The sequence below is a fragment of the Artibeus jamaicensis genome, unplaced genomic scaffold, assembly GCF_021234435.1.
Source record: "Artibeus jamaicensis isolate MK-2021 breed Jamaican fruit bat unplaced genomic scaffold, CSHL_Jam_final contig_588, whole genome shotgun sequence".
NCBI classification, from domain to species: Eukaryota; Metazoa; Chordata; class Mammalia; order Chiroptera; family Phyllostomidae; genus Artibeus; species Artibeus jamaicensis.
This window is the reverse complement of record NW_026521895.1, coordinates 1,833,546-1,847,044: the sequence shown is the minus strand read 5'-3', so window position 1 is coordinate 1,847,044 and position 13,499 is coordinate 1,833,546. Positions and strand designations below refer to the sequence as shown.

The 13,499-nt window shown below is 37.7% G+C and overlaps 1 protein-coding gene across 2 annotated transcripts in view; it reads left to right on the top strand.

Annotated features, from left to right (window-relative positions):
- Positions 1-13,499, top strand: part of AKAP6 (A-kinase anchoring protein 6) — a 485,646-nt gene that overhangs the window by 84,003 nt on the left and 388,144 nt on the right. The window lies entirely within an intron of this gene.

Below are 13,499 nucleotides of genomic sequence, written 5' to 3'. Positions count from 1 at the left end.
AGGTGAGTGTTCTAGGAACCTATGTGTATCAATGTACCATCTGGAGTTGTGAGAGACTGCATTTGGCCTCAGTGAATTTTTTTGGAGACTCTTTCTATGCGTTTGCCCATTTCATAATGGTTGATTTACACCTGCCCACACTGTGCTTAGTATTCAGCAGTTTTTGACCAAAAATGGTGTGACCCCTGTGCCCCACCCTGCCTGTTCATCAGATGTTGCCTTGAACAACAGTTTTTGTTTCCCTGGATGAAAAAATATCCTCAAAGAAATGTTTTGCCAATGTGGAAGCGGCAAAACAAACAAACAATGGTAGCAGCACTAAAAGGCATCAAAATCGATAAGTTCAAAAACTGTTTTGAGCCATGGAAAAACGTTCTTGGTAGGTGCGTTGTATCAGATGGAGAGTACTTTGAAGGTGGCCGAAGTTTAAACACATGAAAATAAATACACAATATTTTTATAAGTAAATTTCGGGTTTTTTGGGGGTCTACCCTCATACCACTTTGAATCATCTTTTTTTTTAACAGCTTCCTGTCTTGATCACCCAAAGATAATATATAAGAATAGCATTGAATAAGTGAGGAATAGTCATAGGGACTAAAACAAAAGTTTTCAGGGCAAGGTATTCTTAAATCCTTGTAATATACATCCATGGGATGGGGGAGCCGCACAGTTATTGAACCACAAATTTCTCCATTGCTTTCTGCTCCCACTCATCCCCAAATACTACATCTCAAAGTGAAATTCCCTGCCAGCATGCTTTCTGCTGAATTCGTCACAGCTTTTAACACAATGTCTTGATGAGAAAAGCTCTTCAAGCACGTTTCTTCACTGACAGATGGATGAATCCAAGCTGCGAGAAACATTGTTGGATTTCTGTGTCTCTATAGAACATATCCTCCTTGTCACAGTTTGGGGTTTGCTTTTATTGATTAGTCACAAGAAGAAGAATGAACCCAAAGTAGAGACCTAGACTGACAGGTCTATGCAGAACATCAAAGGGAAAACCTAGGCATTGAGCACCAATAATGCCAGATTCAGAAATTAGTCATGGACTCAGGTAGCCAGTATGTGGAATGCCAGATAAAGGGTCCCCCTTTCTAGATTTTTTATTCTTTTGAAGCAATTGTGAATGGCATTATTTTCTTAATTTCTCTTTCTGTTAGTACATTATTGGCACATAAAAATACATGTGATTTCTAGATATTAATTTTGTATCCTACTACTTTGCTGAATTCATTTTATCAGTTGTAGTAGTTTCTTGGTAGAATATTTGGGGTTCTCTATATACAGTATCATGTCATCTGCAAATAAAGACAGTTTTAGTTTTTCCCTTCCAATTTGGATGCTCTTTATTTCTCCTTTTTGTCTGATTTCTGTGGCTAGGACTTTTGTACTGTGTTGAATGAAAGAGGTGAAAGTGGACATCTCAGTTTTGTTCTGATCTTAAGGGGAATGCCTGTAGTTTTTGCCCTTTGAGTGTGATGCTGGCAGTGTGTCATATATGGCCTTTATAATGTTTAGATATGTTCACTCCATTCCCAAGGATGTAAAAGTATATTCTATACTTGGAAAATTATAGAATACTAAGGAAAAAATTGGAGAAGATACAAATAAGTGGAAGCAAATACTGTGTTCATGAATAGGAATAATTAAAATCACTAAAATGTCCATATTACCCAAAGCAATGAATGGATTCATTGCAATTCTTATCAAGATTCCAATGACGTATTTCACAGAACTAGAACAAATATTTCAAAAATTTATATGTAACCACAAAATCCCCCACATAGCAACAATGATTCTGAGAAAGAACAAAGTTGGAGGAATCACATTACCTAATATCAGATTATACTCCAAGGACCTAATAATCAAAACAGCATGGTACTGGCATAAAAATAGACACACACATCAGTGGAACAGAATAGAGAGCCCAGAAATAAACCCACACCTTTATAGTCAATTAATATTTGACAGAGGAAGTAAGCACTTACAATGAGCTAAAGACAGTTTATTCAATAAAGAGTGTTGGGAAAACTGGTCAGATATGTGTGGAAAATGAAACTAGACCACCTTCTTACATCACACAGAAGAATAAATTCAAAATAGATAAAAAACTTAAATGTAAGACCCAAAACTATAACAACCCTAGAAGAAAACATAGGCAGCAAAATCTTAGACATTGCTTGTAGCAATTTTTTATTGGATATATCTCCCCAGCCAAGGGGAACAAAGGAAAAATAAATAAATGGAACTATATCAAACTAAAAAGATTTTGCACAGCAAAGGAAAACATCAACAAAATAAAAAGATAACCCACAGAATGGGAGAACATATTTTCTGATACATCTGATAAGGTGTTAATCTCCAAAATTTATAAAGAACTTAAAAAACAATACCAACCACCCCCACAAGAACAACAAAAAATCTAATTAAAAAATAGGCAAAGGACCTGAATAGACACTTTTCCACAGGGGATATACAGATGGCCAATTGTCATATGAAAAGATGGTCAATGTAACTAATCATCAGAGAAATGCAAAGCAAAACCACAATGAGATACCATCTCTCACCTGTCAGAATGACTATCATCAATGAATCAACAAACAACAATTGCTGGAGAGGATGCGGAGAAAGGGGAACCCTTTTGCACTTTGGTGGGAATGCATGTTGTTGCAGGCACTGTGGAAAGCAGTATGGAGATACCTCAAAAAATTAAAAATGGACTGTCTTTGACCCAGCAATCTCAATTCTGGAAATATATCTGAAGGAACCCAAAACAGTAATTTGAAAGAACATAAGCGCCTCTATGTTGATTGAAGTATTATTTACAAAATTGTCAAGCTGTGGAAGCAGCCCAAGTGTCCATCAGTAGATGAGTGGATAAAACGACTATGGGACATATACGCAATGGAGTACTACTTGGCCATAAAAAGAAAATTTTAATCTTTGTGACCTGGATGGACCTGGAGAACATGATGCTATGTGAAATAATCCAGTCAGAGAAAGACACATATATGATTTTACTCATATGTGGAATCTTAATGAACAAACTGAACTAACAAGCAAAACAGAGACACTCATAGATGGAGAGCAGATGACAGCTAGTTTGTGTTGGGGAGGAGAGTAGGTAGAGGGAATGAGCAAAAACAAAAAAGGACTTGTGGACATGGACAACAGTGTGGTGATTACTTGAGGGAGGGGTGCATAAGGGCCCTAAATGGTATTGGAAAAACTTAATAAAGATTAAATCAAAAGAGAAAATATTGAAAGGAACATAAGCTTATCAAAAGCAGAATAAGAAATACAGAGCTGAAATTAAAAGGTAAATGGGAATGTAGGCATGACTTACAGTCTTTTCTCCTTTTAATACTGGTAGATTGCGGGCGGGTGAGCCTGGGCACTTGGGAGCAGGGACTACTGAAGTCAGAGGGCCAGGAGGCAGGGTAGGAAAGGCTTGTTGCTTTTGACTACTGGAGTCTGGAATCCACAGTCTTTTTGTACATAAAGAATACCTGGGAGTTCTCTAGAGCAGTGTTCTCCAGAGTGTCCCAAGGAACACTAGTTCTGTTGATGCAGAAAAATATTGGGAAAACATTGGTTAAACAAAATTAAAAGTATTTTTCTGAAGACTCCTAGAGCTAATGTGTATGGTGTATCTCCCGTAGGGTGAGTGTGTAAGCAGTATTGTTCAGAGGCATTTAATGTCCAGACCTTTTCTATAAGTGCTTCATAGGACCAGTGTGTTCATGTGGAGTCTCCCTGTCTTCATCTAGGGACACTAAGTCCTGCTGGTTGTCAGAGTTCACCTGGTCACATTTTCAGCTGAAGGAATTTGTTGATATACTTTACCATTATTCTGTAGCCATTGTTTTTTAAGATGACACAGAATACCGAGAAAAAAATGGAAGCTCTTTCACTTTATAGCCGAGTTACAAGGAGAGAGTGACCAAAGTGAAGTTTCTGGGCAGTTCAGATCTTCATTTAGTTTTGCCCTTGGGATCGAATGATCTTGAATAATTTACCAGAGTAATCTGTTCACTGAGTTAAACTTACCTTTGTTCAGATAACTGAATTTGGATGTATGTTTAGTTTGAAGCAGAAGTAATTATTGTATTTATTTTAAAACCCCTTATCCCAGTTCAGTTTTAAATAGAATTGATCCAATTATAAGCTAACAATGAGATTTTTGGAAATTTTTCTCTTTAAATATTTTATGGACACAGAAATAGCTGCTGATACTGGAAAAAGAAGTAAAAGTGAAGAAGAGGTGGTTAAATCTGCATGATGATGAATTCTTCGAGAGCTGTAATGTGATATGCAGGTGAGGAAGACCCTCTGTTAGCCATTGGGTGCTTTCACCCTGCAGTGGTATTCATGTAAAGCACGCATTTCCTGATGCTATTAGTGTAATGACTTTTTTAAAAAGAACACTGTAGTTTTTTAAATTTTAAAGATTTATTTATTTATCTTTAGAGGGGAAAGGAAGGGGAGAGGGAGGGAAATGTCAATGTATGGTTGCCTCTTGTGCGTCCCCAGCCGGGAACTGGCCTGCAACCCAGGCATGTGCCCAGACTGGGAATCAAATCATGATGCTTTGGTTCTCAGGTCTGTGCTCAATCCACTGAGCTACACCAGCCTGGTCTACTGTAGTGATTTTTATGTGAACCTGCACTGTGTGCACCCCAGTGCCTTAAATGACACATACTCAGAAGGTATTTAAGAATTGCTTTAGTTATTTTAAGACTTTGGATAACTTTTTGAAGAATAGAAATAGGTGTTATTAAATTCAACTGCTTCATAGTCTGAACCCAAGATGCTATTTTAAAACATTCTGCCCTCATAAAGATATTTTAAAACACTGTAAAATTATATTATTTTACCTGTGTTTGCCTCAACACTGAGATTCTGTCATTAAAAATTCTTATATTTAAATATCTCATATATATGAATCCTGTCATATTAAAATAAGGTTAAATATGTAAGTATAAATATTGAAGGTTATAAGAACCCTGTGAAATGATAGACAAGGAAACTTGATTTAAAAGTACAGAGATGTCACCTAGCAGGAGATTTTTCTTGTCTGTGTCCCTGGAGATCCTAAAAGGGCCTCCTACTAGGCATTAGCCCCTTGCAAGCCAGTCTGGGAGCAGTCCATGGGCACAGGGATCAGGCAGGAGAAACTCTCATCTGCGTCCCCGGAGACCCTGAAAGGACTTATATGTGACTCCAGCCTCTTCACAGCCATGGTCAGTCCATCTTCTAACAGTTCTAAGGGCACAAGGTCCCAGTGGGGACACACCCTGGGAGATCCAGAAAGGGCCGGTACTCCAGTTCTCTCACAGCCTCTGTCTGCCAGAAGTTTGCTGGCACAGAGGCCAAGCAGCAGACATTCCTGTCCCCACCCATGGAGGTGCTGAAAGGGCTCTGCCATTGGTACCAGCTCCTCTCTAGTCACAGTCCAGCCTGCTCAGGGAACATGCCTATCCATGTCAGGTGGCTGACCTCAATCTGGGCTGCGGAACCTGAATTGGCCAAGGTCCAAGGCCAGTCCCTTAACAGGGACCGTCCAGCAATCAGGCAGCAGCAGTCCTGGGTCCTGGTGGGAGCTATACCTGCTGTATACCGGGTAGTAGGCCCACTGTCTGAAGACACAACTGTAGACCCTGAAGTGCGTACTTGTTCCAGCACCACTTTACTGAACAAGGTATTAGAGGCAGTCTTATCCACCTCGTGACACCCACTTGAGATCCTGGTAACAAGACTTCCAATCACTGATCTTACTGCATACCCAGTGGCAGCCTCATGGCAGCCCCATTCTCAGCTCTAATACAGCACAACGGTGATTTGGAGGCAATCCCATCAACCAGAGGAATAGACAGGAGGTTTCCACTTGCTGAAATGACTGGAAGAGGCATTTGTCCCTTCAAATGCACAGACACCAGGGAGAGGCCGCGTGGATCATGAAGAATCAGGCAAATGTGACAACACCGAAGAAAATTAATAAAGCTCCAGTAACCAACTTCGAAGAAGTAGAGATCTACAGTTTGCGTGACAAAGAATCCAAAACAGTCTTCTGAAAGTAAATGGCTGAAAAGCAACAAAACACAGATAGGTCCAAAATCAGAAAAACAAGGTATGAACAAAATTAGTTTAATAAAGAAATATAAACTATAAGAAAGAACCAAACAAAATATGCCTTTCAAGCAAAACTGTCATTTAGAAATGTAGAAAGATATTTCCAGACAAACAAAAGCTAAGAGAGTTCATTACCACTAACCTTACCTTACAAGAAATGCTAAAGAGAGCCCTTCAAGTTGAAATGAAGGAACAATAGCAGCCTGAAAACATATAAAACTCATTGGCAAAAGGAAATATATAGTCATTTTTAGAATACTAATAATGCAATAGTGGAGTGTCTCATTTTTATTTTTAGTGTAAAAGTTGAAATAATAATATTTTAAAAATAACTATAGCTACAATAATTTGGTGATAGATGCACAATATAAAAACACAAAGTATGACCTCAATGGCATAAAACATGGGGAGGGGAGAGAAAAATGTAGTTGTTTTTTTTTTATTGAGGTTGAAGGTAAATCTTTATCAGCCTAAAATAGCCTTACAAACATTGTAATTATCTATAACATGTTTTATTCAGCATCATGGTAGCTATAACAAAAAGACTTTAATACTTACGCAAATGATAAAGAGAAAGGAATTAAAGCATACCACTAAAATATAAATGATGAAGGGAGACATTAAGAGAGGAAGAAAGCAACAAAGGAACTAAGATAACAGAAAACCACAATATAGCAGTAGTAAGTACTTGCATACCAAGAATCACTTTAAACATAAATAAATTAAATTCTCCAATCATAAGGTGCAACGTAGCTGAATGAACTAAAAACACAAGATCCAACAATACACTTCATGCCGGAGACTCACTTTAGTTTCAAAGACACACATAGGTAGAAAACGAAGGGATGGAAAAAGATATTCCATGCAAATGGTAACCAAAAGAGAACAGTAATAAATAACATATTCCTCCTCCTTATATCTTCTTTTAAATTTTCATGTTATTTCACACATTTTAGTGGAAACCAAGAAAAAATATTCTTAGCTATTTGTGTTTTACATGGTGCTCAAGTGAAATAAAACAAAACTCTCTCCTCATAAACTCTCGTTTAAGTAAAGGTTATTCAGAATGCATTTTAAAAACTTAGTCAGCTGTATGTTAATGAAATAGCCTGGTTGTTCATTTTAAGACAAAGGACGTAACATTTCTTGTTGAGGAAACTCATTCAAAGGACCCTGAGTACCCAAACCAATGTTTGAATCACACAGAACTGTTACCCGTGATGGATCATGGCAAAGGGCACAGTGAATGGAAGCTGTGAAAGCAGAACTTGTCTGCGATTCATTGTATTTGGCTGCAAATGACAAAGTCAGACCAAAATAGTTGTGTCATGTGGTGTACGATATGATTGTGAAACATTAATTAAAAAATTACAAATAGAGGATTTCTAGAGGCTGCTAGAAAAGGACCAATTGTTTCTGCATGTCACATCAATTGTGACTATTGCTAACAGAGCAAGATATTAAAAATTAAAGAGCTAGGGACAGTTAGCTTTCAAGTATCTATCTTCTGGGTGACAGCCACTCTTGGGTGATGTTCATATGCTTGGATGATGACCACAGCTAGACTTGCTTAGCGGTGAGTGATTAAATCCAATGGCTGGAGGGGTTTTGCTTTCAATTTTGGCTTCGGCACCCTGTGGCAGAGGGGAGAGTGTGGATTGGCCTGTCACGGTGATCAGCATCTTTGTCCTCTGTTCTTCTGTGATTTAGAGGGGCCCTGCAATTTTTTTAAAATCTGTTTTCTATCTTTGTTGAAAGGAAGATCTGGCAAGGTATTCTGTAATATTCAATATATAACATGTTCTAGAGTTGGTGAAGGATGTCCTAAGTTTATTTTAGAGGCATTTATGTCATTAGCTCTTACTCAGCAGTTTCCATTATTGCTATTTATTTCCTCAAGGAAGAGAATAAATAATTTATCAAGAAAAATCCAAAATTCAATGAAGATGAACTTATGTTAAGTTGGTTTATGATGCATGCTTTTCTTGTCTACCAGCATACATAGTACAAAATATTTATGGGTTTGTACTTTCTGCTTTTTACTAGAAAATGTGTACTTTATTTTTCTTTGAAGGTTCATGGTATATAACTTTTATTTGTTCTAGGAATTATTTTTTAAAACACCAATTCATGTCAGAACAAGACATAATTTACCAGAAATTTACCCTCAGTGTAGATGGTTGATTGGGCACAAATGTTTGACAGTATTTAATAAACTTGATGCAGTTTAAGCAAAATAGTTGTAAAATATTTTAAATAAATAGATTTTACCTTGTTGAAATTATTTCTTTGAAAAACAGATATAATACCAGACCTATCATTATTCTTTCTGTAATAGACAGCATTCAGAGAGAGGATCTCTGATTACATCAGACTTTTGGATAGGAAGAGGCTTTGCTGTCTCCCATTAGTATTTTTCTTTAACATTCACCTGAAGGAAGATGTGTTTTATTGATTTGAGAGGAAGGGAGAGAAACATCGCTGTGAGAGAGAAACAGCGATGGGTTGGGTTGCCTCCCATACACGCCCCACAACCTAAGCATGTGCCCTGACCAGGGATTTAACCGGAAACCTTTTGATGTACAGGATGACGCTCTAACCAACTCAGCCAGGGCTCCCATTAGTATTTTAAATCTGACATTGGAATCTTCTAAAGAAAATCCTTTTTTGCATGTCTGGGGTATTAGGGTGACTAGGAAATAATAGTGAGTAGGAAACAATGCCTTTGAAAATCCTGGTCTTTATGAAAGCTCATCACCAGTAAAATGCCTTCTGTCTATGAAAGAATAGCAGTGTGGGTAGTTATTTGATGTGTTCTCATGTTGCAGCATGAACAGCAAAATCAGATGTAATATTAGTTGAAAAATTTGGCCTGAGTTCATTATTTGATTTCTGCCTGATTTATTTTTCTTCAAAAATAAAAGTTATTCACTCCAGAATATAACTGCTTGTGGGACCAATATGAAATAAGCTTACTTTTAACTTGATCTCTTAATCACCTGTGGCTTTCATAATGAGATCAGATTTAGTTCATAAGAAGCAGTTCTTTCTTAAAGGGATTGTTTGTGTGAAACAAATATTGAATTAAGTCACAGCGAGCATTTTGTATTTAAAAATACAGTGTTTTAGGAGGACAGTAGGCACAGTTTTAAACTTAGCACTTTAGCGAAGTGACTCTACTTAGTTTTGTACCATACTGTACCCAAAAAGCAAACAAAAATAATCATTTTCAAACAAATTTGGGAATTAATGCACCTATTACTTCCATTTTGTTTTTGGAGATCCTCAATGTTCCTGTGAGGATTAAAGCCCTGTCTCATAATTAAGAAACTCCTTCATTTTTTAATATAGATATTTTTAAGTTTTATGTTTGTACACAAATAGTTAAGAATCAAGTAGTTCTGAGCTGTAAGAAAACATCAGTTCCAAGACTTTCTTCTTTTCCATTTTCCATTCTTCAGAGGCAACTACTTTTCATATTTTAGCTGATTATTTTGGTAACTGCCTTCATTCTGAAACAATACAATAGTGGGGTGACTTCCTGAGTATTTTTTAAAAGGTTTTATTTATTTATTTTTAGGGAGAGGAGAAGGGAGGGAGAAAGAGAGGGAGCAAAACACCAATGTGTGGTTGCCTCTCACCCCCCCCCCCCACTGGGGACCTGGCCCACAGGCATGTGCCCTGACTGGGAATTGAACTGGTGACCTTTTGGTTTGCAGCCCACACTCAATCCACTGAGCTATACCTGCCAGGGCTTCCTGAGTATTTTTTCTCTTATCTTTATCTATTGACTTTTCAGTACCAAAGTTGAGAATGTATTTACCTTGTTCTCCCACCCCATTTCTCTCTCACAGAGAGGGGCACCCATGTACATGCATGCAGACACACAATCCCTCCCCCATTTTTCCTGTATAAGTATGTGTGATTTGGATTATATCAATATTTATTGTTTATTATTAAGAACAAGTAAATGCAATTTTTAGCTAACCCACATGGAATAATATAATTTTGTTTTATTTTTTGTGAAGTTTTTTTTCCTGGAGTTTATCATTATTATTTGCTCATTTTCTAAGTGTTTATCTCTAATTCAAGTCCCAATTCTCCACCAGTTGAATAAACCTCTTCTAGGTAGATACGTTAATTCACATCAGGTTTTCTCTCTCAATGTTGTCTGTTCAGCACACTTTTTCTGAGAGCCTGTGATCTGTGCCCACCTTATGCGTGACTGCCCCCCGAGATTTCCCTTCCTCATCACCCTGGGGTGCTAAGTCTCCTGTGTTCTACATCCTGTGACTTCCTCTTGATTTGCTCTCTCTGTAGAGTATGTAGAGAGATTCTGGAATCTCATAAAAAAAGTGTGCATTATGTTTTTATGTGAACTTAAATATCTGAAAATATCTTTATTCTGTCCTAACATTTGATTATCAGTCTATGTTACTTTTGGTATATAATTCTATGCTAGATTTCTTTTCCCTTCTCAAGTGAACTCACTGCCTTCTAGCATCCAGTGTTGCTGTTATGGAAAAACATACTTCTCTATGTCTTCTCTATTCTCAATACTCCACCCCTGGCCCTTCAGATCACCAAAGAGGTGGTGGTTTTCCCCATACCAAGCAATTCTCTGATACTAGCTGTTTGCCCTATAATTTTACTCAATTCTGACACTACTTACCTGAAGATGGTGCCAAACCCCACAGTTTAAGGGTGCAGTCCCCCAAGACTATCTCCCTCCCTCTGCAGATGCTAATTGCCAGTCCAAATTGTTACCTGTGCATCTGATGGAGGGACTGGCTATAAATTGAACCCCTCCTATAAATTGAACAGGTTGAATTAACTTGTAGAACCGCTCACAGAATGCAGAAAAACAGTTTACTTACAAAACTTTTAGTTATTATAAAAGGATATTAAAGGGTACAAATGAACAGCCAGATGAAGAGATACATAGGATGAAGTTTGGAAGGGTTCCAAGCAAAGGAGCTTCTATCCCCGTGGAGTCTGGTGTGTACCATCTTCCTGGCCTGTGATGCATTCTCGTTCACCAAGACAGAAGCTCCCTGAATCCTGTCTTTTTGAGTTTTTATGGAAGCTTCATTACATACACATAATTGATTAAATCACTCACTGAACCTCTAGCCTCTCTCTTCACCAGAGGTTGGTTGGTAGAACTGAAAGTGTCAACCCTCTAATCTTGGTTGTTTCCCCTGGCAACCAGACCTCATCCTTAAAAGCTTCCCCAAACTCATCTCATTAACATAAACTCTGATGTGGTTGAAAGGGTATTGTGAGTAACGACACCTCTTTCCACCTTTATGGCTCCAGAACTGTTTTTAGGAATCAAGGACAAAAGACCAAATACTATCACAAAAGGTATTCCCATTGCTTTTGTGCTTAGGAAACGCTGAGAATTTTAGGTGCTTTGTGACAGAAATGGAGGCAAAGACCAAATATATGTATTTCTTATTATAAATAACAATATTGCAGTTGTTGCTGAGAAATCCAAAGCAATCTAATTTATGATTCCTTGTGTGGGGGAGGAAGAAACATCTATGCTCAAGGCCATTTTGACTGGTGTAATAATCAAATTGACATCGACAGATTAGCAGGAGAAAATAACCAAATTTAATACCCACGCATGTTTGGGAACCCCACATACAGGAATGAGTCAGAGACCCAACTTGCCTGAGAGATTCAAAGGCAGAGAAAGAAAAATGGGTGCATGAGACATTAAGGTAGGGATGAGGTAAGGTGCCTTGGGAGCTTCAAAGGGTCTTTGTAGGACAATAAGATAAGCAGATATTTAGTAAATCAAAGTTTTTCCTGCCAAATACATACATCAAGAACTCTAATTCAAGTTCTTCTAAGTAGTTAAGGGAGGGGCAGAAGTTTCTCTTGAGCCCACAACTAAAGTTACCTTTAGCTCAAAACAATCTGTATAACACATATTTGTATCTTGGGGTGATTAGTTCTGAACCCTCATACTTGTATACAGGGGATCCCCCCAAAAACCTGGAATTATCTTATGGAGGGTAAGCCCCTTATAGTATAGGTTTCCACTGTTAGGTGAGTGTTCTAGGAACCCATCTGTATCAGTGTACCAGTTGGTGTTGTTGTGAGAGGCTGCATTCAGCTTCAGTGAATTCTTTTTGAAGACTCTTTCAACATGGTCGCCCATTTCACGATGGGTAATATATAAAGTCGCCTGCCCACATCATGCTGACTGTTAAGCAGTTTTTGATAAAAAATGGGATGACCCCCATGCCCCACCCTCCCTGTTCACTGGATCTTGCCCTAAGCAACTTTTTTTGTTTGTTTGTTTCCCTGGATGAAAAATGCCCTCAAAGGGAACATTTTTGCAAATGTGGAAGAGATGAAACAAAAAATGGCAGAAGCACTAAAAGGCATCAAAACAGATGAGTCCAAAAACTGTTTTGAGTGGTGGGAAAAAAGTCTCCATAGGTGTATTTCATCAGATGGAGAGTACTTTGAAGGTGACTGAAGTTTAAACATGTAAGAATAAATACACGATTTTTTATAAATAAATTCTATTTTTTGGGGTCTCCCCTCACATGCCTCTAACTCAACCCACCAATCATTTTCCCTAATATTCTGAGATTTCAGATAAGGGGCCTTGGTGTGTGTCTATTTTTATACACTAGGTAGATCTTTTTATTTATTTATTTTTCTACTTTATTTTTTTATTGTTTATTCTATTACAGTTGTCTCAGTTTTTTTCCCCATAGGGTCTTTTTAATCTAGAAATGCATTTTGTTCATTTTCTTAAAATACTTTATTTTCCTTCCTTTTCCTTTTGCCTATTCTCCAGTTGTTGAACCTCCTGGATTGGTGACTCATTACCTTACCTTTTCTCTCTCAATTTTTTCTTTGTTAAAATTTTTGCTTTTTGTGAGATTTCCTTAACTTTGTTTTTAGCTGTTGTATTGAGATTTTCTTCTCTACTATCATGTCTTTGTTTTTACAAAGTTTTTTTGTTCTATAAATATGAGTATTTCTTTTTGAAAATACTATTGTACTCTTGTTTCATGGTACTCTTATCTCTCATATTTCTTTTTTTCCCAAATCATCTTCTTTTTGCATAGCATATTTTCTTCAGGTCGAATGTTTTTGTTGGCCCACTTTGGGCCTGTCGTCTCTATTAGAGGTCTCCCCAAATCTCTGCTAACCCTCACCTGCCTGATCCCACCTGGAAGTGGAGACTAGAAAGCTGACTGAATGCTCTAAGTGTGTGGGTGGGTCTACTGACTACAAATGTCACAGTACAGTGATTTGGATGTGCCAGTTTCAGTATCTTGTCTTCTTGGACTGATCAGGTCTACAGAGGTGAGCTCTAGTCTCTGGACTGG